General features: G+C 44.4%; 1 protein-coding gene across 1 annotated transcript in view; it reads left to right on the forward strand.

Moving 5' to 3' along the window:
• The first annotated feature begins 1591 nt into the window (after positions 1-1591).
• Positions 1592-24497, forward strand: part of LOC126328094 (uncharacterized) — a 33032-nt gene continuing 10126 nt past the window's right edge. The window contains exon 1 of the mRNA XM_049995980.1: positions 1592-1833. The gene's annotated coding sequence lies outside the window, so the exon portion shown is untranslated. The remainder of the gene's footprint in view (positions 1834-24497) is intronic.

Raw genomic sequence — 24497 nt, forward strand, 5'->3', positions numbered from 1 at the left:
ACACACATCCATGCCCGAGGCAGGATTCGAACCTGCGAGCGTAGCAGTCGCACGGTTCCGGACTGCGCGCCTAGAACCGCGAGACCACCGCGGCCGGCTCCCAGTGTGGATTTGAATACGTATCACTAGCGTGATAAAAATGGTTCATATGGCTCTGAGCACCATGGGACTTAACTTCTGAGGTCATCAGTCGCCTAGAACTTAGAACTAATTAAACCTAACTAACCTAAGGACAGCACACAAATCACTGCCCGAGGCAGGATTCGAACCTCCGACCGCAGACTTCAGCGCCTAGAACCGCACTGCCACTAAAGCCGGCACTAGCGTGATAGCCGTCTACCTTAGCTGCTTCGCTACACTCGTTTGGTCGACATACTATTACCGTTAAGGGCATAGGACGTATATATAAAACTTCAGTTTCGATTGTCTCATAAACTAGGGGCCGTCGCATGAAAAGCCGCTACGTCGGCCCCCGGCGACTGAGTGATCGTCGCAAATTCCAAACTTACTGCCGGCACGGTAGCTCATCGTGTTCCGGCAGAGGGTTAGCTGTCCTCTGTAATAAAAAACTTAGTCAATTGCTCAAGACTTAACTTGAACGGGTGTCAAGGGACATTCGCACCGAACAAATGCAACAAAAGAAATCGAACAAAATGAGAAGAATTTAAACAAAAAGTGGTCAGCGCGACAGAATGTAAATTCTAAGGGCCCGGGTTCGATTCCCAGCTGGGTAGGAGATTTTTCTCCGCTCAGTTACTGGGTGTTGTGTTGTTCTAATTATCATCATTTCATGCCCATCGACGCGCAAGTCGCTGAAGTGGCGTCAAATCGAAAGACTTGCACCCGGGGAACGGTCTACTCGACGGGAGGTCCTAGTCACACGTCTCTTACACTTTTTAGCCAGGTACTCAGCACGAGTCCCTGTACAACGTCCCGAAGACTTATAAAAATCCATGATTGGCAAGTCTGATGGTCCCTTGCAGATTGTGGTGTATAAGGAGCCACGAGAGACGGAGTGATATTAATTCAGTTGTGAAGCAGAAAATGCTTAGACACTACCTGAGATTTGGTAGACGGTGTCTTATTAGTCTTTGCAACACAATAGAAATTGCTATAAACCTACATTCTCCAGAACAGTTGCAGGTTGTTGCTACCGATGTTTTGCTGTCATTGTTATTCCTTTGAATTGGATATCATGCCAGATCAGTCTGTAGCCTCTATTAATGAGAATTAAGATGATGTCTACCGTTGACTCTGGGCGTCGCATTAAATACTGTCTGCAGTTTGGTTGGTCTGATTCCATGTGCACACTATAGAAACAACATCAGTATTCATATCTTCAGAGAAAACGCACTTGACTACTCTTTGAAGAGGCAGCAGATGCCCCATGCAATATGACCTCCGCGAGCATATCCATCGTAAGTTCTCCTCGACATCAAATTGTGGTAGATAACAGTAAAGTCCATTAAAAAAAGTATCATATCACGACGAATAAAAATGTTACGTGTATTATCCTTACAACAAAATGTGCAGTCTTTAGCATAACATTTGCTATAAATCTCATTTCAAAAATTTGAACCGATTATGAAATATTGGCATGTGGAATACCTATCATAGCACAAGCTTCAGTATTTATTTACAGCCTGAGAGTTTGTTTACCCTGGATATAGTATGGTAGTTTGTGTCACGGCCACCAGGAAGCGCGACACCAGGTTTTCTGTTGCGTGGAAAACAGAAACCTCTGCAGTTTCCTTTCACACAGCAATCATCGTCGTGCCACAGTACACGTCGCTTAACTCGCCGCCCAGTTCCATCAACAGCCCCGAACTGCGGGTAATTGTTAATTCTTAGAGAAGTGTAATTTGGCACAGGATATCTTGTAACTCGTAGTTTTTTGCTTAACAGTAGATAGGCGGCAAATCATATTACTCCTGTTATACAGGTTTACTGGCGTTGGGCACGAGAATATAAACTCGTGAGATGTGATTTATAAATTTTTGTCCATATCTTCACAGAAAATCTTGATAGTTAACACCGATAATTTCTGAACTTAATTTTGTTCTGGCCAAGACATCGTTAGCTGTTAAATAGGTCCCTGTGTGAAATGAGCGTCTAAATGTATTTTCATTGTTCATTAAAAAAAGCTGCACTTCGGCAAGCTTGGCAGGCGCGCACGATAAACTCGTGCAAGCATATTTGATCGTTTATAGGATGTTTTCGCGCAAGCTTTCGAGTTGTCTTAGCTATCTTAGGCATCTTTTTCAGTCACGCAAGCTTGTGCGAGCATACCGACATACATATGCTGGAATTTGCTTATCGAGTCTCTGCAGACTGGTACAAGCAAATGCCGCATGCGGGGCAGTTTGTATACGTCAATTAACAGCCGAATCCAGAAACATCAACTAACGTTAAGAGCTTGTGACGTATTTCTCTTGCTCACTAACAAGCAAAAATACTTACAGTAATATTTTAGAAGCCACTTAATTCTGATTGACGTAGGTGAATTCGCCCGTGAGCTAAGTCGTGTACAGGGTGGTATGTAGCGTGGCCACTGTGGGGTTAATAATGTCATGTGGGGGGGGGGGAAGGTTTTGTTTTCCAATGATATAGCATAAATGTCAAACGAAAGTAACATGAATTTGTGAATGCGCATTATAGACTGTCATCTTCAAATTTATATATATATATATATATATATATATATATATATATTCTCACACTAATTGATGTAACTAATATAACGTACTGCTCATTATTAGTAAGATCGATAGGGGAAGGTGTGGTGAAGTGGCCAGGAGCGGAAAAGTGAGTATTGTGTGTGTGTGTGTGTGTGTGTGTGTGTGTGTGTGTGTGTGGTTTTTTTTTTTTTTTTTTTTCTCTGTACATCGAAATCGTCAGACGTTATTTGCAGTATAAAGGTTTGTCGTCTGACAGATTAGTCATTTATATTATTCTTGCTATCTCACTTGTACGGAGAGTGATAATTTTTCGATCACGATCTTTAAACATACTCCGGCTTACATAGTTCCTTGGTATTTATTTGTTCGATAGTTTCTTCTGTGTACCGCTAACGCCGACATGGCGTCAGACCCGGAAAAATGACCAAGGTGTTCACCCCAGTGAGCGTTACTTCCAAAAAAAAATACGGATAATAAAACAAATAAAATTGACTTCTAAACCATTTTATGTACAAAGCTATCATCCATCGTTCTATACCTTTGTGACAATTTTGAATTAAGTATTATTCTAAAATCTGTTCTGTTAAATTTGGCACAATACAAAAGACAGATTGTACACGGTCTACTGCAATGCATGTTGTTCTTTCAGACACTAAGACGTGAAGACGCTAGAAAATGTCCTGAAATCAGAAAAATATGGGATCCTGTTGTGATGTCCCTGGCCACAGTACCCGCTTACATACGGAAAATTGATACGTAAGCCTTCAGGAAAATGCCCGTAGTTCAAATATATTTTTTCTCTAAAAATATTTGGCGTGATATCGTACAATACGTAGGCTGAAAGCTGTAAGTAAAGGTTTGACGACCAGTGGTGTAGAGGCACTAAGTTGAGCGATATCAATTTTTCACTGCTGGAAATTTGTACGTGAAGGGTTGATTTATTTCAAGAGCATTGAGAAGAGTGCTTTGAGTCAGAGGCATACAGCACACTCCTAGTATTTTTATACCACTTTAGTCCTGTGAGAGTTTGTCAGCGCGAAAAATGGCGGGTAGCATTGATGTTTAAAGTTCACGTTAAACTGTAGGTCCCCTTCTAGCTGGTCGGGTCAGTAAATTCAATGGTCTGAAGGCAATGACATACCGCCCCTTACAGGACCATGTATGGTGAAGTGCTGTGGTGTTCAAAACAACATTGAAGTGCCCAGCTTTAACTATTATAAGGATAAATCCTCTCGCGACTTTTTAAAGGAAATGGTGAGTAAATTTAATGATCTGCGGAAATGTCGGCGCTCGCGTATTGCAAATTTCTCCTTTAGCTCTCAGTAATGCGGTCAGTCTCGTGTGATATGTTACACCACTCATTGTACGCTACTTTTTAAGATAACATGTTCCGAGCGATAGATTTGTTTCTACATTTGTTGGTCAAATTACGCAATGGATTTTTCTCCAAATTTTTTATAGCTAAATGAAGAGTGCGATGCAGGCAAATAAAGTGTAAAATGGAGCAGCGTGAGATCTAGTTTTGCAAAAAAACAAATTGAAAGTAAAAGGTGATTGAGAAAAAGTACAATAATCATTTCATGAACTTATTTTCGATGTATCTGATAACATTCTGGTAATCGGAGTACTTTAATTTGCCTTTTCTAAAGTAAAACATCCGTAGGTCTGATTAGTAATTGAATAAGTATGCACTATAATGTATAGGCAGTTATTCTCATCGTGATTCATGACGTTGTACATAGGACTTTCGTAGATGATTCTGAACCGTCCTGCACCGTGGAAGTGACGCCATTGCAATCTTTCTCATTGTCAATCGTGTGTTTACTTTTTCCGATCGATTAAGAATTTCACCGCACGACTTCAGAATCATGAGACACCACAGGAGAAAAGTGAATTGAGACAGGGCGGGTGCTATCAAAATTCATGCGTTGGTACGTAACCAGTTGTCCGTATGCTTTTATACGTTGGATACGCACCCAAATTGATATTTGATAGATTTGTTTTTAGTAATGTGAATCAAATTTCTCACGAATAATGTACCGAAAACCGTGTCAATGCAAAGAGATTTCGTTCGTGTGTTGGGCGTGGTGCGAGAAATTTGTTTCGATATCACTCTGTTTGCGAGAACGCTCACGAATAGACAATCAGTAAGGATCATTTCGTACTATTTATCACGATGAAAATAACTGTCCGTAAATTATCTTTATTAGATGTTTACACCAGATATTTTACTTAGTCACGGGAAAAGTATTCTGATTATCAAAATATCAGATACACTGAAAAATATCGAATGGAAAAATTGCCACGATCAAGAAACGAACACAGGCTAGCGGTTTGGTAGTTTAATGCCTCGACCGCTCGGACATCGATCTCTCACGGTTGGACGCGTAGAATGGCTGGTACCCAAGCTACCGAACGAAAAACACTAAAACGTAAATATCGTAAACATTATTCATTTTGGCCCCCATATTAATAAATGTTTTAGACGCAATTTCAATGTATTGCATTGAAAATACTTTGTCACAAACTAAGACATAGATTTTTTGCCTCAACAGTTTGGTCCCGTAGAAATTCGCACACATTTGAACATGTAGATTTTTTCGAAAACTAAGGACTGTCTAGCAAAAAAGTCGAAACACCTATGTGTCTATTTTCACTATAGCATGTCCTTGCAAAACTTAGTCAAAATCTGTGACCCGCGTTTCAGACCTTCCCCTTGTTTGAATCAGATGTCTCGTTACGTCATTAACATGAGTACTTAAATTGCTGTACGTGATTTCGAGCATCATTCCAAAGTGTATCAAAAGATCATATATTCTATTTCTTATTCTTAGACATTCATTCACTGCCAGTCTTCCTTCACGCCTCTGTATGTAATCGTAGAGTTGTATTCGGCTTAGGCAGTAAGAATGTCATAGTCCAGGCGATGCGTGTCTCAGGGTCTCGACGGCATACTTTCAAAGAAACCATGCCTATTGAAGTAAAGATTTAGTAATCAGTTAAGCTTCCTTTAAAACCAATTCAGAGCCTACACGTTTGAGGACGATTAGTAATTGAAGTCAGTTATATTAATAATCTAATTACCAGCTGGAGTGGTGGATTTCAATGAAGTCACCAATTACGAGAGAGGAAAGGCAATTAGAAGGAATGACAGTTAAACCACACTCATTACTATGTCTCTCAGGAAATGAATTTTTCATTGAGAGCGACGCGCAGTCATTATTAGATTGAGGTAATTATAAAAAAGTTAATTTTAAAAACTATATTCTTATAAATTTGCAACAAGTTAATTATGCTTTTAAAAACACATTACGTGATTGGTACTACGGAAGTAATCATTCGGCAGGATTTTCTTGTCGTGAAATACGTAGATGCTTCGAGCTATCAGCTCCGTTGTTGGCAATTAGAGTAATAAACGTCTCTTTAAATGGACAAAGTGAATAAAACGTGTAAGGTCTTTAAATTAGGCAAGCAAATGGCTAAGCAATAGTGACTGCTTGACACTCCTGAGGCTTCTCAACATAGACTTGTCCTCTGCAACCAACACAAATGTTCTGATGGACCATTATGCTGGAGCCAGGTGCTGCTGCTCAGAGAACTGTGCTGTCTTAAACACCTGTATGTTTGGAGACTAAAACTGATGTCATTTTGTTCTTGGTAGTACAGGTGTTTGCAGACATTAAGTGCAAGTATTCAAGGAAAAACCTATCTTGGTGCGGTAAAGCTTTATCACGCTATCGGAAGTGCCTATTTCGACATGGCCTACCGGATAGCACACTCGTCTCGTATTTGGGACGAGGCAGGTTTAGATCTGCCATCTGTCAATCTAGATTGATTTTCCGGGGTTTCCTTCAGACGCTAAAGGCAAATCATCCCGATCAAATACTTTCTTAGCATCTCGTGGTCGACGGGACTTCAATCCATACTTTCAATGCCCTCCTTTCGGTGTGTTAGAGTAACACTGAAGGTTCATTGCTTTTTCCAGTATTTCTTCTGAGTAACACTTCCTCTACTCACAGATTTCATGGATATATTCTGTGCACGGACTTTTATAGTTTATATTCTCTACACCTCCAAGTACCATGGAAGTTATTCCTTGGTGTCTTCACACACGCCCTATCGCCCTGCTTCTACTTGTGTTTTCGAAATGTTGCTCTCCTCCCAGATCCCTCTGGGAACATCACTCATTTCTTAATGAGTGCAACTAAGTTCGCCATCTTCTGTAGCAGCACATCTCCATCGCTTCGATTGTCTTCTTTCGCAGTTTTCTCAAAGTTCATTATTCACTTACATACATTTCTGTGATCCGAACATATATTCTCAGAAATTTCTTCCTCATATTAAAGCCAGCATTTGATAATAGTTTGCTTTTGACGAGGAATGTCGTCTTTATCTATGTCTTTTTTTTTTTTTTTGTCCGTCCGTCATGGTATTTAGATTCCAAGGTAGCAGATATCTTTCGCTTAGTCTACTTCGTGGCAGGCAGTTTTAATAAGTTCATCGCCAATTTCATTTCTGCTACTCATTACTTCAGCCTTCCTGCAATTCTCTCAATCCATAGTGTTTGCTCATTGAGCTGTTCATTCCATTCAACAAGTCTTGTAATTTTTGTTCACCTTCGCCGAGGATAGCAATGTCATAAGCAGAACTTGAGATTCAGATCGTTTCACCCCAAATTTTAAGGCACACCTGAACTTTAGTTACGTCTATGCTTATTCGATGTATGAATTGGGCAGTAAGGCTGAGACTACGTCATTGTCTGCCATCTTTTTTTTTTTTTTTTTTTCAATCAGAGCACTTCGTTCTTGGTTTTACGTTGTTACTGTTACCTCTTCATTTGTAATATTGTATATTACTCCTCTTTCCTCGCGACTTACACTTATTTTCCTGAGAATTTCGAACGTCGTTTTTTCTAGGTAAACAAATCCTTTGAAGATCCTTAGATTTTGTTAAATTTTGATTTTATCGAATGCGGCGTCAGACCCCTCTCTGGTTGCTTTGCCTTTCCCAAAGCCAAACTGATCGTCGTCTAACAGATCAGTTTATCATTCTCCTACATCCTGTCCAGCAAACTGGATGTCTGAGCTGTAAAGCTGATTGAGTGATAGTTCTGACTCTAATACTGGACCTCCTATGTCTTCGATATCGACTCCCATATCTTCTATAATGTCGTTCGACTTTTCTTGCGCCCCCGCCCCCCTCGAAAAGGCTTTCAAAGTGTTCTTTCCACCTGTTCCCTCTAAACCCTCTACGTTTAACAGCGGAATTCTCATTGCACACTTTAAGGTTGACGCCCTTGCTTTTAATTCCATATAGGGTGGTTTTGACTTTCCTATATACTGAAGTAGTCCATCGGACGGCCATTTCTTTTAATATTTCTTCAAAATTTCCTGCATCCATTCCTCTCTTCCTTGCACCTCCTATTTACTTCCTTCCTAAATGACATACACTGATATATTATTTTTCCATGAGTATTTTCCAGTTACGTACTTCGTCGATTGATTGATTGAAGTACTTCCATTAGCCAAGATTTCTTCGCAGTTATCTGCCTTATACTTATATTTTTCTAGCTTCTCTGATGACCTTTTTCAAGAATTCAATTCCTCAACTGAATTTCCGATTGTTATTTATGACCGAAGCGTCTACAGCCTTAGAGAACTTTATACATAGTTCATTATTCCTCTGTACTTTAGTATCCCAACTGATTGTTCCGGACGACTCTTTCAAACAGTTTAATCATCATTAGTAAATTATGTTCTGAATCTGTATGTGATAATGGGTACAGCTTAAAATTCAATATGTAGTTTCGTAATATGTCAATCTAGTTTGAATCTTCACGTGTCTCCAGGCCTTTTCAAAGTATATTGCCATCTATTGATTTTTGAACAGTGTAATAGTTATTACTAGCTGTAATTTGTTGCAAAACTGTTTTTCTCCTCGCTTACTCCTATTACCGAGACTTTTTTCTCCATTAACTTTCTTATTCCTCCCTCTAAAACAGTGTTACAATCACATATTATTCTAAGTTTACTTTGACGTCGGTATTTATACTTGAACTATTGTTGGTTTGTTGTCGATTACGATCAGAATAATCTTGTCGCTGAACTGTACACACTCATTCGCTGCCCAATCCTCCTATTCCTGTTACAACACTTTCTGCTGCTGATATTTGTATTCGTCGAGCTATAAATCCTTATCTTCTTTCCATTTCACTTCGCTGACCCCAACATTTAGACTCTTTACATTTCTCTTTTTAGACTTTCTAGCTTTCATATCAAATTCTTGACGTTCCACCCTCAGACCCGTAGAATGTTCGTTGGTTTATTCAATTTCTTCCCATGGTCACGTCTCCATTGGCAGAGGCCTCCCAGTTATGAGTGGAGGACTAATCTGGAATCTTTCTCCAATGCAAAGACCATCACGAAAGTTTTTCAGTTACAGGTTGCTATTCCACCGCTATCCAGGGCGTTTCCAGACAAGTCTTCCACCTGGAATCTCATTGACTGGACTAGAATTTTCTTCAGTGAAGAGTCCCGCTTCCAACTGAGCCTCTTTTAACAGCGAAGACGTGGCTGGACGCGCCCCAGACAGCAGTGGTGAACGTAACTGGCCGTCGCCCGCCATATGGTCCTACAACCAGGAATGGTCAGCGGTGCCATTTCTTTTCATAGCTGGACCCCTTTCGTTGCCATCAGCTGCACCCTTACAGCACAGCGGTATGTCGATGATATTCTACGCCCCGTTTTGTTGCCCTTCATACAAGGCACACTGGGTTCATGTTGCAGCAACATAATGCCCGCGTGCACAAGCAGAGTTTCTTCTGATTGTCTTCGTGATTGCCACACTCTGCCTTGGTGACGAAAGTCGCAACTCTCTCACCTTTTGAGGTGGTTTGTAGCACTATGGCAGGGTCCTCCCACCAATTCGGGATTTTGACGATCTAATGCGCAGAGATGGACAAAATGAGACATGTTACAGCCTCAGGACGACATCCAACAACTTTCAGTGCCAAACTGAATAACTGCTTGCATATGGGTCAAAGGTGCACCAACGCGTTATTGACTTGCTCGGTTTGTAAAGCTCTCTTGAATAAGCCATTCAGTTTTTCTGACACTGTAATCGTGTTTCAGTACATGTACATTAAATCTACCGATTTAGGATACATAATTCCTTCGTGTTGCGTCGTTTTTTGTCTTAGAGCTTGCTTTTTGTATTAATTACCGAGATTTCATATGTTCATATATAACTCAGTATGTTAATTACGTTTATTTCTAATACAATAATAAACGTAACGTTCTTCTTTACGTTAATACCCTCGTGATTAAATTTTTTGTTATGTGACTAATATATTCTGTTAATTTCATAGTTTTCGAAATTTCTCCATAATCCGTAGGTTAAGGATTATGTGCCAGTAACAAACAAAAGTGCATATTGGAAAAAAGGGAATAGATAGGTGGTAATGGCCATAACTATTTGAGTTACTTGTAATTGTACAATCGCGTTATTTACTTACCAGCTAGGTTCTCGTCACTATCTTGGACTTTCTAGAAACAATTTTTTACCTTAAAACTTTTCTCCTGTGCAATTTTTGGTCAGTCGCAAATTCTCAAAAGTTGCACGTAATGTAATCCAATATAAGAATTTTGGTACGCAATCGATGCAGATGCTCTACATTTTTGATAATCTTAGCTTCTTTGATTAAACGCTTCGTTTCTGATGAATATAAAAGACTCGAAGTCCACAATTTTTGTGGTATTTTTTTATTATGGCTGAAGCATAACTGTATAACTCAGATCATTCATACCGTAGGCCCACTTGAGTGATTAAAAGTTTATAGAATTCCACTAATTCTTGGAAAGCAGACACAAATTTTCTTTGTGTGAATGTGGAATTTCAGTGAACTGATTCAAACGTAGCAGAATGGAACAGCTCGTGGTAAACAAGTGGATGGCAGTGATCACTGCGGTTTGTGATACTGGATTACTGTATTGCGGATATACCGTAAAATAGTGTGCCAGCTTGGTGCCCTTGTAAAGTGTGCATAGTGTTTAATTTCACAATCAAAACGTTGACGAATGAGGAACACACACAACGCAATTTATATTCTGGGAAGGATGGTTCCGTAAGTATGACATATATTAATAAATGTTGTTGCTAGCAGATCTTTACCTTTTTGGTAGAGAATGCTTCATTTATAACAGTGGTATTCTGCTGGGCAAGACTACATGATTCTTCAGGGTCTTCAGCTTCTGTAAGCCTTAGGTTCATTACATAAGACTGTAGAGAAATTCAAAGTTCTGCAGGTAAATGACCTTGATGGGTGATGTTTTACACTCGGTTGCAATCATTCGGCATAGGGTACTTCCGTTGTAAGCTGCAAACGAAGACCGCAGACGTCATGTTGGGATCTGTATAGACCTAGGCTTGCAGATACTACTATGAATCCTATCCTCGAAGCTTAAGGCGGGTCTGGTCTAATGTTTAAGTCGTCTTATTGCTACGGTTGAAAATAATTTCGTTTCGACCCATTACTTAAATTGCCTGACCCTCGCGGTGAAGACTTTTTGTCACTAAATCAGCAACATGGTTATTTCAGAAACCGCCCAACAATCACAAATAGTACTTTTTTAACTTGATGGTTTCCACGTTCACTTTTTGTTCACACGATTTTTTACTGCTACTGGCATTTGAAATTCTATATACATCAACATTTGTTAACAGCACAATAGCCGAAGTATACAGATTACTATTTCCACTTATCGCATGTATTCGCGTGAAAATTATGCTTCAAAGTAGGCTAAAGATGCGTGTCTGTTAACTTTAAAGTTCGTCGATAGCAACGATATTTCGGAAGTTTGTACGATATAATTTTAATCAATCTCGAAATGTTCATCTGTGGATGTTACAGTTATGCTTTCTACAGTAGTCATGGTGTAACACAGATGGGGTGCAGACGATCCTGGAAGCAGCCCAGGTTGTTTGGCTTACAGTGTGGGTTCTGAAGCTGCTGAATCGACAGATGTCATTTCAGTGAAGCATGTCCTACTCGTTGGGTAGGACGTATTTGTGTGTCAGCTTGTTCGCTACGTCTTAACGACTCGTTATGATCATTATAGGAAATAGGCGCCTTGTGTTCCACAATAACTAATTTCTCAATTACGATTGCCTCCTTCAACAACCTACCATTTAGATTCCCTTGATTTTACTGTGAATTATTATTTAAAAAAGGCTGAATTCCTTTTGACGCTTGTTGAAATGTTATCCTGTCATTCGCAGAGGGGTGATGACCACCTCATATCCCCCAGAGGGCTCGCCACTCTTTGATGGGTTATTGCTTGACTACCACCAGACCCCAGCCTTTGCAACATTTATTCCCTTCAGTGCTGCATGTCTATTTTCTTGCTTTTCTTTTTCCCCTCCCTTGGGAACATGTCTGGGATGTTATTGGGAACGCTCTGCATTGTCTGTCGTTGATGTAAGAACAGTCTTATCTTTGTTTTTTGCCCCCTTTTCCATTCTTTGTTTCCCTTCTCCTCTCGTTCCTCCTCTTTGGCGTTTGAGGTTCCTCTTTTTCTTCCTCCCTCTCTGCTCCTGAGGGACGGCCCACGCATTTGACGCATAACAGGGTACTGGGTAACAGTAATTCCCAACCCTGGGTCAACAGGTAGGGTTCGCATGTACCTCCTGGTACAGGCCAGACTCAGACCAAATTGCCAATTGGTCCCTCTGTCAGATGTTTGGGAGGTGTGAACAATAACCTAAGGTGGGTGCAACCCCTTGTGAAAGGGGTCACCAGTTGGAAGGAGCATGCCATCGGAGATGCTGGTAATCATGGGAATTTCCTCACAATGAGTCAATCATCTTCAGTCAGCGTCTATGAAACATAAACACAAAGAGGCTAATGATTCAAAGACCCTTCCTGCTGCAACATGGTTCCTCGTGGTCTCATGTACTGAAGGTCAGTCATTCGCCATAGTAAATCTGTTTATTATTAAGAAAGGTGTTGATGCAACTGCTGGCTTTGTGAAATCCTGCTCTCGTTTACAGAATGGTACTTTGCTTTTGGAGACCACTACTGACTCTCAAGCACCACAGCTGCTTTCTGTCTCGCTTCTCGATGTCTACCCATTCATGTCGAGGCTTATAGAACTTTAAGTTCTTCTCGACAGTCTAAGGAAGGCCAAAATCCAATCTTACCTCTCTGATCAAGGTGTCGTTGCTGTCCATTGTGTAACGAAAAAGGTAGATTTCTCCTTAGTGCCCACCCACACTTTTTCTCACCTTTGATAGTGATTCTTCCATCCAAGATCAAAGCCAGCTATGAAATTACCACAGTCTGGCTGTATATTCCAAAACCGATGCAATGCTACCAGTGTCATCGATGCAATCACATTAGAACGTCTTGGCAACACCCAGCCAAATGTGTAACCTGTGGGAGGGAGTCACACAAGGATGACTGTCCTCCATGTTGCCTCTCGGGATTGTACCGTGTATCTTGATGAGTGGGCTGTACAAGAGATCCCAGTAAAGGAATGTGACTTACCCAGTCGCTAAAAAATTATTGGCTAGTTGCAAACACTGTGTTTGACACCTATAGTTCTGTTCTTGTTACCCCTCGCTCCTTGAAGGACATGGCCATGTAGACATCCGACATCCAGTTCATTTCTGAGGTTGTGAAATCTCCCAGTGTCAAGGTAGTACCGCCATCCCCCCCTCTCCCCTCCAGCTGTACAAGAAGCCATATACTCTTGCCTCAATAGGCGAAGCCGCCAGTTACACAACCAGTAGGCCACTGGGGCTGGAGGAGTACTCCTGTGAAAACTTTCTCCAACCCTCCAGCCAAACATCTGAACTTATTGTAACCAGAATGGCTCGAAGACCACCAAAAGCAAACGGTCTTCTTCACCAACTCAAAGATCCTCAACAGGTTTGCCATGTGATACCTTAGCCCAGCTGGCCTCTGTGTCGCTGGTGCGCACCACCAACCATTTTTCAGCGTTGTATTCCACATCCCGACGGCAGAAGCAAGCGAATGCTTCTGTGGACCCCATGGGGTAAGATTCTCCTATTTCTGTGACCTGTAGTGGAGACGCTTCACTGGCTGTCACTTGGCAGCCGCTGAGGTTACAACCCTACATCTCATGAGTCTACTCCAATGGAAGGTTCCCAGCCTGTAGTTCCACAGAGGATTTACAGCTGCATTTAGCATCGCAGCATCCTCTTGTAGTCTGCCTTTTGGAAACGAAATTGCGCCATCAAGACTACTTTGAGCTTTCATATTTCTTATCAATTAGTTTTGACCTTAACCCTGAGGTCGGCATTCCATCTCCTGGGGTCGTCAAGTTGCTCATACAGGATGACTCATAGTCAACCCATCTCACTGACTGCCCGTTACAAGCTGTTGCAGTTCTGTTTCCTTCCCCACCTGACTTATTCACTCTGTAATATTTTATGTCCCTCTGTCATTCCATGTCACAAGGCTAGACTTCCTTCAGCTTATTAGGCATCTACTTGGTTCGTGTGGGTTCTGCCTTGTCACACACCTTTATCCAGGAAAACTGTGTGTGCCTCATGGTTCTGTCCTGAGAGTTGTCGTCTTTGCTATCACCATTACCCCTATAATGATGTCTCCTGCTGGGCATCTCCAGCTCCCTTTTTGTTGACGATTTTGCCATCTATTGCACAGCTCCACGCACATGTCTCACTGAGCGTCGTCTTCATCGATGTCTTGATAGTCTTTACTTCTGGAGCATCGACAATGGCTTTCGCTTTTCCACTGACAAAACCGTCTATAAGAATTTCTGGCAGCGCAAATGATTTCTCCTGACATCTTTGCATCTTGGGCCTGTTGGTCTTCCATTCATTGTAACAGGGATATTCCTGGGCTCATGCTTGATAGGAAACTCTTAGTCCTTCCATGTGTCTCACCTGGCAGCCCACTGTACACGGTTCCTCAATAGTACTTCCTGGGGCGCTGATCAAACCCCCGTCCTCAATTTGTACTGGTCCTTCGTCTGTTTGAAACTCCACTATTGGTGCTTGGTGTCTGCAGGCCAATCCTGCTTATGCCACCTCAACACTATCCATCATCGTGGCATCCCTTTGGCCCATGGCGGCATTTACACTAGCCCAGTTGAGACTGTATGGTGAAGCTGCTAAACTACCACTGTTCTACAGTCATAACTTTCTCCTCAGCCAGTATGCATGCCACTTGTATGCAATGCATGGCCACGCATCCTATGCCTCCTCCTTTGATCGCCAGTATGGAGTGCGTCCCTTTTCAGTAACCTCCTGGAGTCCACTTTTGGTACTTGCTATGGTGGGGTAACTTCACACTACCTGCACCTTTCCCAGTGGGTGTGAGCCCTTCACCACCTTGCCTTTGTGAAGTGGCCCATGTTAACCTTAGCTTTCATTTACTTCAAGACACTACTCTGGCCTCAGTCTATCATCTTCAGTTTCATGATCTTCGCATGGTACGTCACGGTAATACCTTTGTCTATATTGATGGCTCTGACTGACCTTGGGGTTGGTGTACCTTTGTCATTGGCATCATTGTCTTTCGATATTGGCTTTCGACAAACTGATCAGTATTTAGAGCCGAGCTCTTCACCCTGTATCAGGGTGTACAGCACAGATTTTTCAGTTGTCCTCTACTCATACTCTCAGCGCCCTTCAAAGTCTATGTGCGCTTTACACTGCCTGTCCCTTAGTGCAGTGGATACAGGAAAACTGTCACTTACACACACTTGGTGGAGCCAGTGGGATGTTTGTTGGTTCCTGGTCATGAAAGGAAACGAGGTTACTGATGCTGTTGCAAAAGCTGCAGTCTCATACCTCAGTCCCCCCCCCCCCCCCCCCCCTGGTTTGACAAGGGGTTAGAATAGGCCTGAGGAGTTCCTGACTGTTGTAAGAGGCGACCTCCATCTTCAAAAAATTTTCCTGAAAAGTGAGACAATTGGGAAGGGTGCCTTACATGATGCATCACATCTATAGTTCATTGAGATCTTTAGCCCACTCCCTCGTCGCCTCATTGCGGTCCCATTCATTCTCCATCTCTTGGGCGAGGACACATTCCTGTTGTGTGCGTTTTCCACCTTCCACCATGCACTATGCATTCTCTCTTTCTGTGCTGACGATCATGAACTACTTAACACCTCATATCCAGCATGGTAGCCAGTTTGTTGCTGTGTGGCCGCAGAGTGCATCATTCACATTGCTTGCCAGACTGCAGGATTTTACAGAATGAGAGGAAAATCGTGTAATATGATCCTGGACTGACTGACGTACACTGAGGCTAAAAGGAAATTAGTGCCAACATCCTATGGCTACAACCTCCTTTTATGCGGCCATAAGTTGTCGCCCCATCAGTTCCTGGCATTTCTGTCGCCTCTCAACCAGTAGACTACACCTGTCCCCTTGACAGTGGGGAGCACTTCTCTCCCTGTTGCTTCTGCACAACTTACTTTGGGAGCAACGCCCCCCCTTCCCCCCCCCCCCCCCCAACCATCGGGGATATCAGTCCTCATTTCTGAGCCAGAGGAGTCTTCTTTAGCTCCTCTCTCTAGGAAGAGGACCCTTGGATCACTTTCTTCAGGTTTTTTCTAGTAGTCATGACACCCATCGGTGGCTGAACAGCCCAAAAGCAGCTGGTTGCAGGACATCACACTCATTCTCAGCCCTGGAGACTGAATCAGTGAAGTCCTCCCAGCCAGGAAACCCCAAGGAGCAGAGAGATACAAAAAGAAGGTCCCCAAGGGAATTGCGGTGGCACCCACACCACCGCTACCTACAAGCTCTGCGTCTGCAGAGATTGTGGCATCTACTGAGGACTTAGATCTCGCCAGACCATCAGACACAATGGATATACACTTCTCAGGCAAAATGTCGGTGGCAGCAGGTGGCCCTGAAGTGCAGAACCCTCATCGAATGTTCTATGCCTTCCCAGTCTCACGATGTCATCCTCCAGTAGAATTGTGGCGGTTTGTTCCACCACTTGGCTTAGCTATGGCAACTGTTAAGTTTTAACTTGCTTTCTGCATTGCCCTCCAAGAAACCTGGTTCACAGCAATGCGGATCCCTGCTCTCTGCGGCTATAAGGGATACTACAGGACCGATAGCGACTATAATAGTGTCAGATGGACTTTGCGTCCATGTCCTGAACTCGGTATGTAGTGAAACTGTGCCCCTTCAAATTCTTCTTGAAACTGTGGCTCTCAGAATGACGACACAGGAAATAACTGTCTGCAATGTATATCTTCCTCCAGAGCGAGCAGCATCCCTGAATGGATTAACTGCACTGATAAACTCCCTAAACCTTTAGTACATTTGGAAGATGTTAACGCCCAAAACACCTTGTAGGGTGGCACAGTGCTTACTGGCCGACAGAGATATCGAGGCTTTACTGTCTGTTCGACCTCATCCTCTTAAATACTGGACTGCGACACATTTCACTGTGGCACAAGGTAGTTACTCAGCCATTGATTTATCAATTCGCAGCCCAGGATTTCTCCCACTTACTCACTGAGGAACACATGACCTGTGTGGTAGTGACCACTTTCCTGTCTTCCTGTTACTACCCGGGCGTCATGCCCATGTTTGCCTGCCCAGATAGGCTTTAAACAACGCAGACTAGAAAACTTTCACCTCTGCTGTCAACGCTGAATCTCCCCAATACGGGAACATCGATGTGATGGTTGAGCAGGTGACTATCAATCGTTTCTGAGGCAGAAAACCCGATCCCTCGCTCTTTAGGGTGAGCCTGGAGAAAGGCAGTCCCTTGGTTGTCTCTGGAAGTCGCTCAAGCACTAAAGGAGCGTCGGCGAGCTCTACAGCGGCATAAGCGACACCCTTCCCTGGAGAAACTCATAACCTTTAAATGGCTCTGTGCCCGCATTCGCCAACTTATCAAACGACGGAAGCAGGAGTGTTGGTCGCTCGTTGGGTGCAATACATCACCTCTCCAAGTCTGAGCCAAGATGAGTTTTTGGTACCAGACCCAAACAGGTGTTCCTGGTGTAAACATAAATGACGTGTTACGTACTAACGCAAATGTGATTGCCGAGCACTTTGCTGCGCACTATGCTCGCGGCTCTGCGTCGGAGTATTAAGCCCCCCCCCCCCCCCCCCCACCAAGCCTTCCGCACTCTCCAACTGCAGCTGGAAGGGAAAGGCTTCTCGTTCACTACAAGCCAAAATGAATCCTATAACCCACCATTTACAGAGTAGGAACTCCTCAGTGCCTCTGCACATTGTCCTGACAGCTCCTGGGCCAGATCGGATCCACAGTCAGATGTTTCATCTCTCACCTGACTGCAAGCGACATCTCCTTGTCATCTTCAACGGCGAATCAGGTGCAGTGGTGTCTTTCGGAAAAAACAATCCTTCAGGTGCTCAAACATAGCAAAAACCCGCTTGATGTGGATATCTATCGGCCCATCTGCCTCACCAACCATGTTAATAAGCTGCTGGAACGTATGGTGTGTCGGCGGTTGGTTTGGGTCAGGTCCTGGAGTCATGTGGCCTACTGGCTCCATATCAGGGCGGATTCCGCGAGGGTCGCTATACCACTGACAATCTTGTGTCCCTTGAGTCGGCCTCTGGAAAAGGCTGGTTGCCTTATTTTTTTGATTTACGAAAAACGTATGACGCGACCTGACATATCCTTGCCACATTATATGAGTGGGCCTCTGAGGCATGCGCCTGATTTTTATCCAAAATTTCCCTCCCCCTCTTACTTTCCGTGTCCAAGTTGGTGCCTCCCATAGTTCCTCATACATCCAGGAGAATGGAGTTCCACAGGACTCTGTATAGTCTATATTTTTAGTGGACATTAACAGTGTAGCAGCAGCAGACGACATCTAAATTTCGTTCTGCTCCACCAGTACTGGTGTTGCTGAGCGGCGCCTACAGGGAGCCATCCTCAAGGCGCAGACATGAGCTCTAGCCCACAGCTTCCAGTTTTCGGCCGCAAAGTCGTGTTATGCATTTCTGTCTGCGTCGTACCGTTCATTCAGATCGAGAACTTGACGTTAATGACGATCCGCTCACTGTAGTGGAGAGATCGATTCTTAGGACTGGTTTTTGGTGTCCATTTGACTTGGCTTCCTCACTTTCGCCAGCTCAAGCAAAAGTGCTGGCAGCTCCTCAATGCCCTCCGCTGCCTGAACAACACTGAGGTGCAGATAGCTGTACGCTGCTACAGCTATACGGAGCCCTTGTTAAATCCCGCTTTGACTATGGGAGCATGTTTTATGGTTCGGTGACGCCCTCAGCGTTGCTTTTACTCGACCCAGTGCACCACTGTGGCGTTAGACTAGCGACAGGAGCTTTTAGGACGAGTACAGTGACCAGCGTCCTGATGGAGGCTGTGGCCCCTCCATTGTAGGTTAGGCATGCACGCCTGCTCACCAGTTACGTTGCACACAATCGTAGGTCTCCTGCACATCGGAATTACCATCTCATTTTCCCACCCATGGTGGTTCATCTCTCACATCAGCGGCCCAGGTCAGGACTTACAATTGCAGTTCATGTCCAATCCCTTCTATCGAAACTGGAGTCCTTGCCTTTACCAACTATACTTGAGGTCCATTGACGTACACCTTAGCGCTTAGTGGTGTACACACAGGCCGCGACTTCGCCTGGACCTACCACATTGCACTAAGTACTCAATTAACCCTGTGGGTCTCAGCTGCCACTTCCTATTGATTCATGACATGTACCTATGCCACGAAGTGGTTTACACTGACGGCTACAGCGTTTTCGTTGCAGAGCTGGTGGCTATATCTCATGCTCTTGAGCACATCCGTTCACAATCTGGGGAGTCGTTTTTCTGTGTACTGACTCCTTGAACAGCTTACAAGTTATCGACCAGTGCTACTCTCATCATCCTTCTGTAGCGACCATCCAGGAGTCCATCTATGCCCTGAAACAGTCCAGTCGTTCAGTAGTGTTGGTGTGGACCCCCGGTCATGACAGTACCCTATCCAACGATCTTGCCCCCAGGCTGGCCAAACAGACTATGTGGAAACCGCTTCTGGAGATCGGCATCTCTGAAGTTGACCTGCGCTCCGTCTTACGCCGCATGGTTTTTCGGCTCTGGGAGGCAGAGTGGCATAACAGTACACACAAACTGTGTGCCATTAAGGAGACTAAGAGTGTGTGAAAGTCCTCCATGCAGTCCTGTCGCAGTGAATCAGTTAGGCTCTGCTGGCTCCCCATTGGCCATACGTAACTAAACCATGGTTACCTCCTCCATCACGAGGACCCACCTCGGTGTTGCTGTAGCTCACAAATGACGGTCGCCCATCTCTTGCTGGACTGCCCACTTTTGTCCGCTTTGCAGCGGACATTAAACTTTCCAAGCACCCTACCTTTGGTGTTTGGCGACAATGCCTCGACAGCAGCAGTAGTTTTACGTTTTATTCGTGAGGGTGGGTTTTATCATTTAATCTTTGGCCTCCAGCCTAGCGCTTTTAGGGTGGAGGTTTTACTGCGTTGCAGAGTGGCTGGCTTCTCCTTTTTATTCTCGTGGTTGGCCAGCCACTGTATTCTGGTTTCTTTTTCTACTCTTCTGTTTTTGCGTCCGTAGTTTTCTTATGCTCTTTTGTTCCTCTTAGTGTTTGTTATCTTTCCTCCATTCTTGTGGTTTTCCTTTCTTTCCGTTTTGTGTTGTACATCTCATTTGTTTTTTCTCCCCCTTGTGGCATTGTTTTATTCAGAACAACTTTCTCCACTTGACTTTCCCTCTGTGCCATTTATGTCCATCTGTCATTTCATGTCACCAGGGCAGACTTACTTCAGTTTATTGGGCAGCTATCTTCCCCATTTTTTCTACTCAGTGACTTCATTTTGCACCATCGCCTATGGGGGTTCTCCCAGGACCTGTCAGAGAGGTGCCCTCTTGGCTGACCTTCTTAACAAACTTTTCTTCTGCCATAACACTGGTGCACCCGCTTTCCTTACCAGCTACTTGCCAACTTATTCCCATTTGGACCTATCCTCCTGCACTGCCCAGTGTGTCCATCTTCAATCTTCCATTCTTTCGGACACCTACTCGAGCGACTATTTTACGAGTGCTATGTTTGCTGCATCCTACCCCATTTGCGTGCACACCCAGATGGCAGCTTGCTAATGCTGACTGTCACCATTACTCCTCCTTGCCGACCGTTGAAGAACAAATTTCTCCACTTGTGATGACCAGTTGGAATATCTCTAACCTTATCCTTACTGCTGAAGGATGTTCCACTTCTCGCACTTACTGTTTACCACGCCGTGTGCCAGTCCCTTGGTAGACTAAGGAATGCTGCGACGCAATTTGCGCGTGGAGACGGGCTCTCCGCGTTCCTAACCGTCATCCTACGATTGCTGACTACATTCGTTATAAACAGATGCGTGCAAAGTGTCGTCGCATTCTTCAGGATAGCAAAAGAGCTAGAGGGATTCCATTCATTAGTTGTTTCAACAGTTCTACCCCCCCCCCTTCCTTTGTTGTGTGAGCCAACCTCTGACGGCTCTCTGGGACCAAGATTTATTCCCCAATTTCTGGCATTACACTAGCAGACGATGTAATTGTGGACACTTTTGGTATCTCCAACACCTTGGGCCGCCGTTTTGCGGAAGTATCGAGCTCTTTCCACTATTACCTTGCCTTCCTCTGTCGGAAACGAGCGGAGATGGCTCAGGTGATACCCTTCTCTTCTCAGAATCATGTTACAATGCCGCCTTTACTATGAGGGAGCTATATCATGCTCTGTTCATCCTGATATTCCTCCCAAGGGCCAGACGCCATCCACATTCAGATGTTACAGCACCTTTCTCTTGAGGGCAAGCACTTTCTGCTTAACACATACAACCGCTTCTGTGCAGAGGCCCCATTTCTGGGACGCTGGCGTGAAGCCACCGTCATACCCATACCTAAGCACGGTAAGGACAAACACCTTGCTTCTAGCTTCCGCCCCCATCTCTCTGACCAGCTGCGTTTGCAATATCAGAGGACATATGATTCATGCCCGGCTGGTGTGGTGGCTAGATTCTCACAATTTACTGATGAATGCACAGTGTAGATATCTAGCGCGGCATTCTGCAGTTGACCATCTCGTTAGTTTGTCCACCCATCTCATGAATGGTTTTCTGAGATCCCAGAATGTGGCTGTGTTTTTAGATTGGGAGAAGGCTGACCACACCTGCTGGAGAACTGGTCTCTGTACTCTTTACACATTGGGGCTTCTGTGGCTGCCTGCCCTGTTTCCTTCAGGCATTTTCACAAGACCGAGATTTCAAGGTGCGTGTGGGTTCTGCCTGGTCGGACATTTTTTACCCTTGAAATCGGTGTGCCTCAGGGTTCCGCCCTGAGCATAGTCTTCTTTGCTATCGCCATTAACCCTATAATGGCCTGTCTCCCGCTAGGCATCTCTGGCTCCCTTTTTTTGTTGACTATTTTCCTCTATTGCAGTTCTCCATGGACCTGTCTCACTGGCGTCTTCGGCGATGTCTTGATCGTCTTACTTCTGGAGCATTGACAAGGGCTTTAGTTTTTCCACAGACAAAACCGTCGGTATAAATTTTTGACGGCAAAAATGGTTTCTCCCACCATGTTTACATCTTGCGTCTGTTGCCATTCCGTTGGTTGATACTACGAAATTCCTGGGGTTCATGCTTGATCGGAAACACTCTTGGTCCTCACATGTGTCTTATGACAGCCCACTGTATGTGGTTCCTCAATGTCCTACATGTCCTCAGTGGTTCTTCCTGGAGGTGCCGATCGAACCACCATCCTCCGTATGTACTGGTCTCTTGTCTGTGGGTGCTTTGTTAATGCATCTTCACACCCATGCCTCTTACGCTGTCACAACACTAGCCACCATTATGGAATCCATTTGGCCACTGACATCTTTTACACTAGCCCAGCTGAGAGTCTGTATGCTGAAGTACCACTGTCCTACTGCCGTATGTTTCTCCTCAGCAGGTATACATGCCGTATTTCTGCCATGCATAGCCACCTATCCTATGCCTCCTTAAATGATTCCTTTGGTCGCCAGTATGGGGTGCGTCCATTTCTGTTGCTTCCTAGAGTCCACTTCCATCACTTGCTAAGGCAGATTAACTTCTACTACCTGGAGCCTTACCAGTGGATGTGAACCCTTCACCACTTTTGCTTCGTGAAGTGGCCCATGTTACCCCTTGGCCTTCGTTCACTTCCTGAGGACACTACTCCAGCCTCGGTCTATCACCTTCAGTCTCACGACCTTCTTATGGAACTTTGCAATAGTACCTTTGTCTACACAGGTGGCAATGAAGGCACAGCCGACCCCAAGGTCAGTCCGAGAGCCATCAGTCTTTTGATATTGGCTTCCGACATACTGCTCAGTACTTACAGCTGAGGTCTTTGCCCTGTATCAGGCCACGGAGTACATCTGGCGATATGGCCTTTTCAATTGTCCTCTGCTCGGACTCACGCAGCGCCCTTCAAAGTCTATGCTTCTACAGTATCCATCCCTTAGCGCAGGAAAACTGGCACTTGCTCACTCTCAGTGGAGCCAGTGTGATGTTTTTGTTGGTTCCTAGTCATGTCGGTCTCCCAGGAAACTAGGCTGCTGACGCGGCTAGCCATGACGGAGTCCTCGTACCTCAGCCCGTTAGTTCGTATATTCCCTCCGATCTCTGTGTTGCCGTCTGTCAGGAGGTGGTGTCCATTTAGCCCCGCCAATGGTCCTCCTTTCATTGAAATAAGCTCCTCTCGGCCCTCCTTCTGGGAGGAGGTCAATTGGCTGCACCCTGAGCACTGCCTTTTTAGCCATCGTCATTTCATACGTGGCGCTACACCACCACTTGGTATACATTGTGCCCAAGTTGTAACTGTCCGCCACTTCGTGATGGAATGTTCATTTTTTTAACTGTTAACATTCCCGCTTGGGTTTGCAGTTTGGGATATGGGCCTTTTTAGCAAATGACGCGCAGGCTGTAGACCGCGTTTTACTTTTTATCCGCCATAACAGTATGGCGAAGACCATTTGATTTTTAGTTTTGGATCACTCACGGTAGCTGCTATGAGAAGGAATGTTTCTAGTGCATAAGAAATGCACACATCTAGTTTTTTAAGCTTGAAATTTTTGTTTCTTATGCCCTTAAAATACACAAAATACGCTACTGGACATTAAAATTGCTACATCACGAAGATGACGTGCAACAGACACGAAATTTAACCGACAGGAAGAAGATGCTGTGATATGCAAATGATTAGCTTTTCAGAGCATTCACACAAGGTTGGCGCCGGTCCGGTGGCGACACCTGCAACGTGCTGACATGAGGAAAGTTTACAACCGATTCGTCATACGCAAAGAGCAGTTGACCGGCGTTGCCTGGTGGAAAGTTGTAATGCCTCGTGGAAGGAGGAGAAATGCGTACCATCGCGTTTCCGATAATTTGATAAAGGTCGGATTGTAGCCTATGGCGATTGCGGTTTGTCGTATCGCGACATTGCTGCTCGCGTTGGTAGAGGTCCAATGACTGTTAGCAGAATATGGAATCGGTGGGTTCAAGAGGGTAATGAGGAAAGTTGTGCTGGATCCCAACGGCCCCGTATCACTAGCAGACTAGATGACAGGCATCTTATCCGCATGGCTGTAACGCATCGTGCAGCCACGTCTCGATCCCTGAGTCAACAGATGGGGATGTTTGCAAAACCACCACCATCTGCACGAGCAGTTAGACGTCTGCAGCAGCATGGACTATCAGCTCGGAGACCACGGCTGCGGTTACCCTTGACACTGCATCACAGACAGGAGGGCCTGCGATGGTGTAGTTAACGACGAACCTGGG

This window comes from Schistocerca gregaria, chromosome 2 (genome assembly GCF_023897955.1).
Source record: "Schistocerca gregaria isolate iqSchGreg1 chromosome 2, iqSchGreg1.2, whole genome shotgun sequence".
In the NCBI taxonomy this organism is placed as follows: Eukaryota; Metazoa; Arthropoda; class Insecta; order Orthoptera; family Acrididae; genus Schistocerca; species Schistocerca gregaria.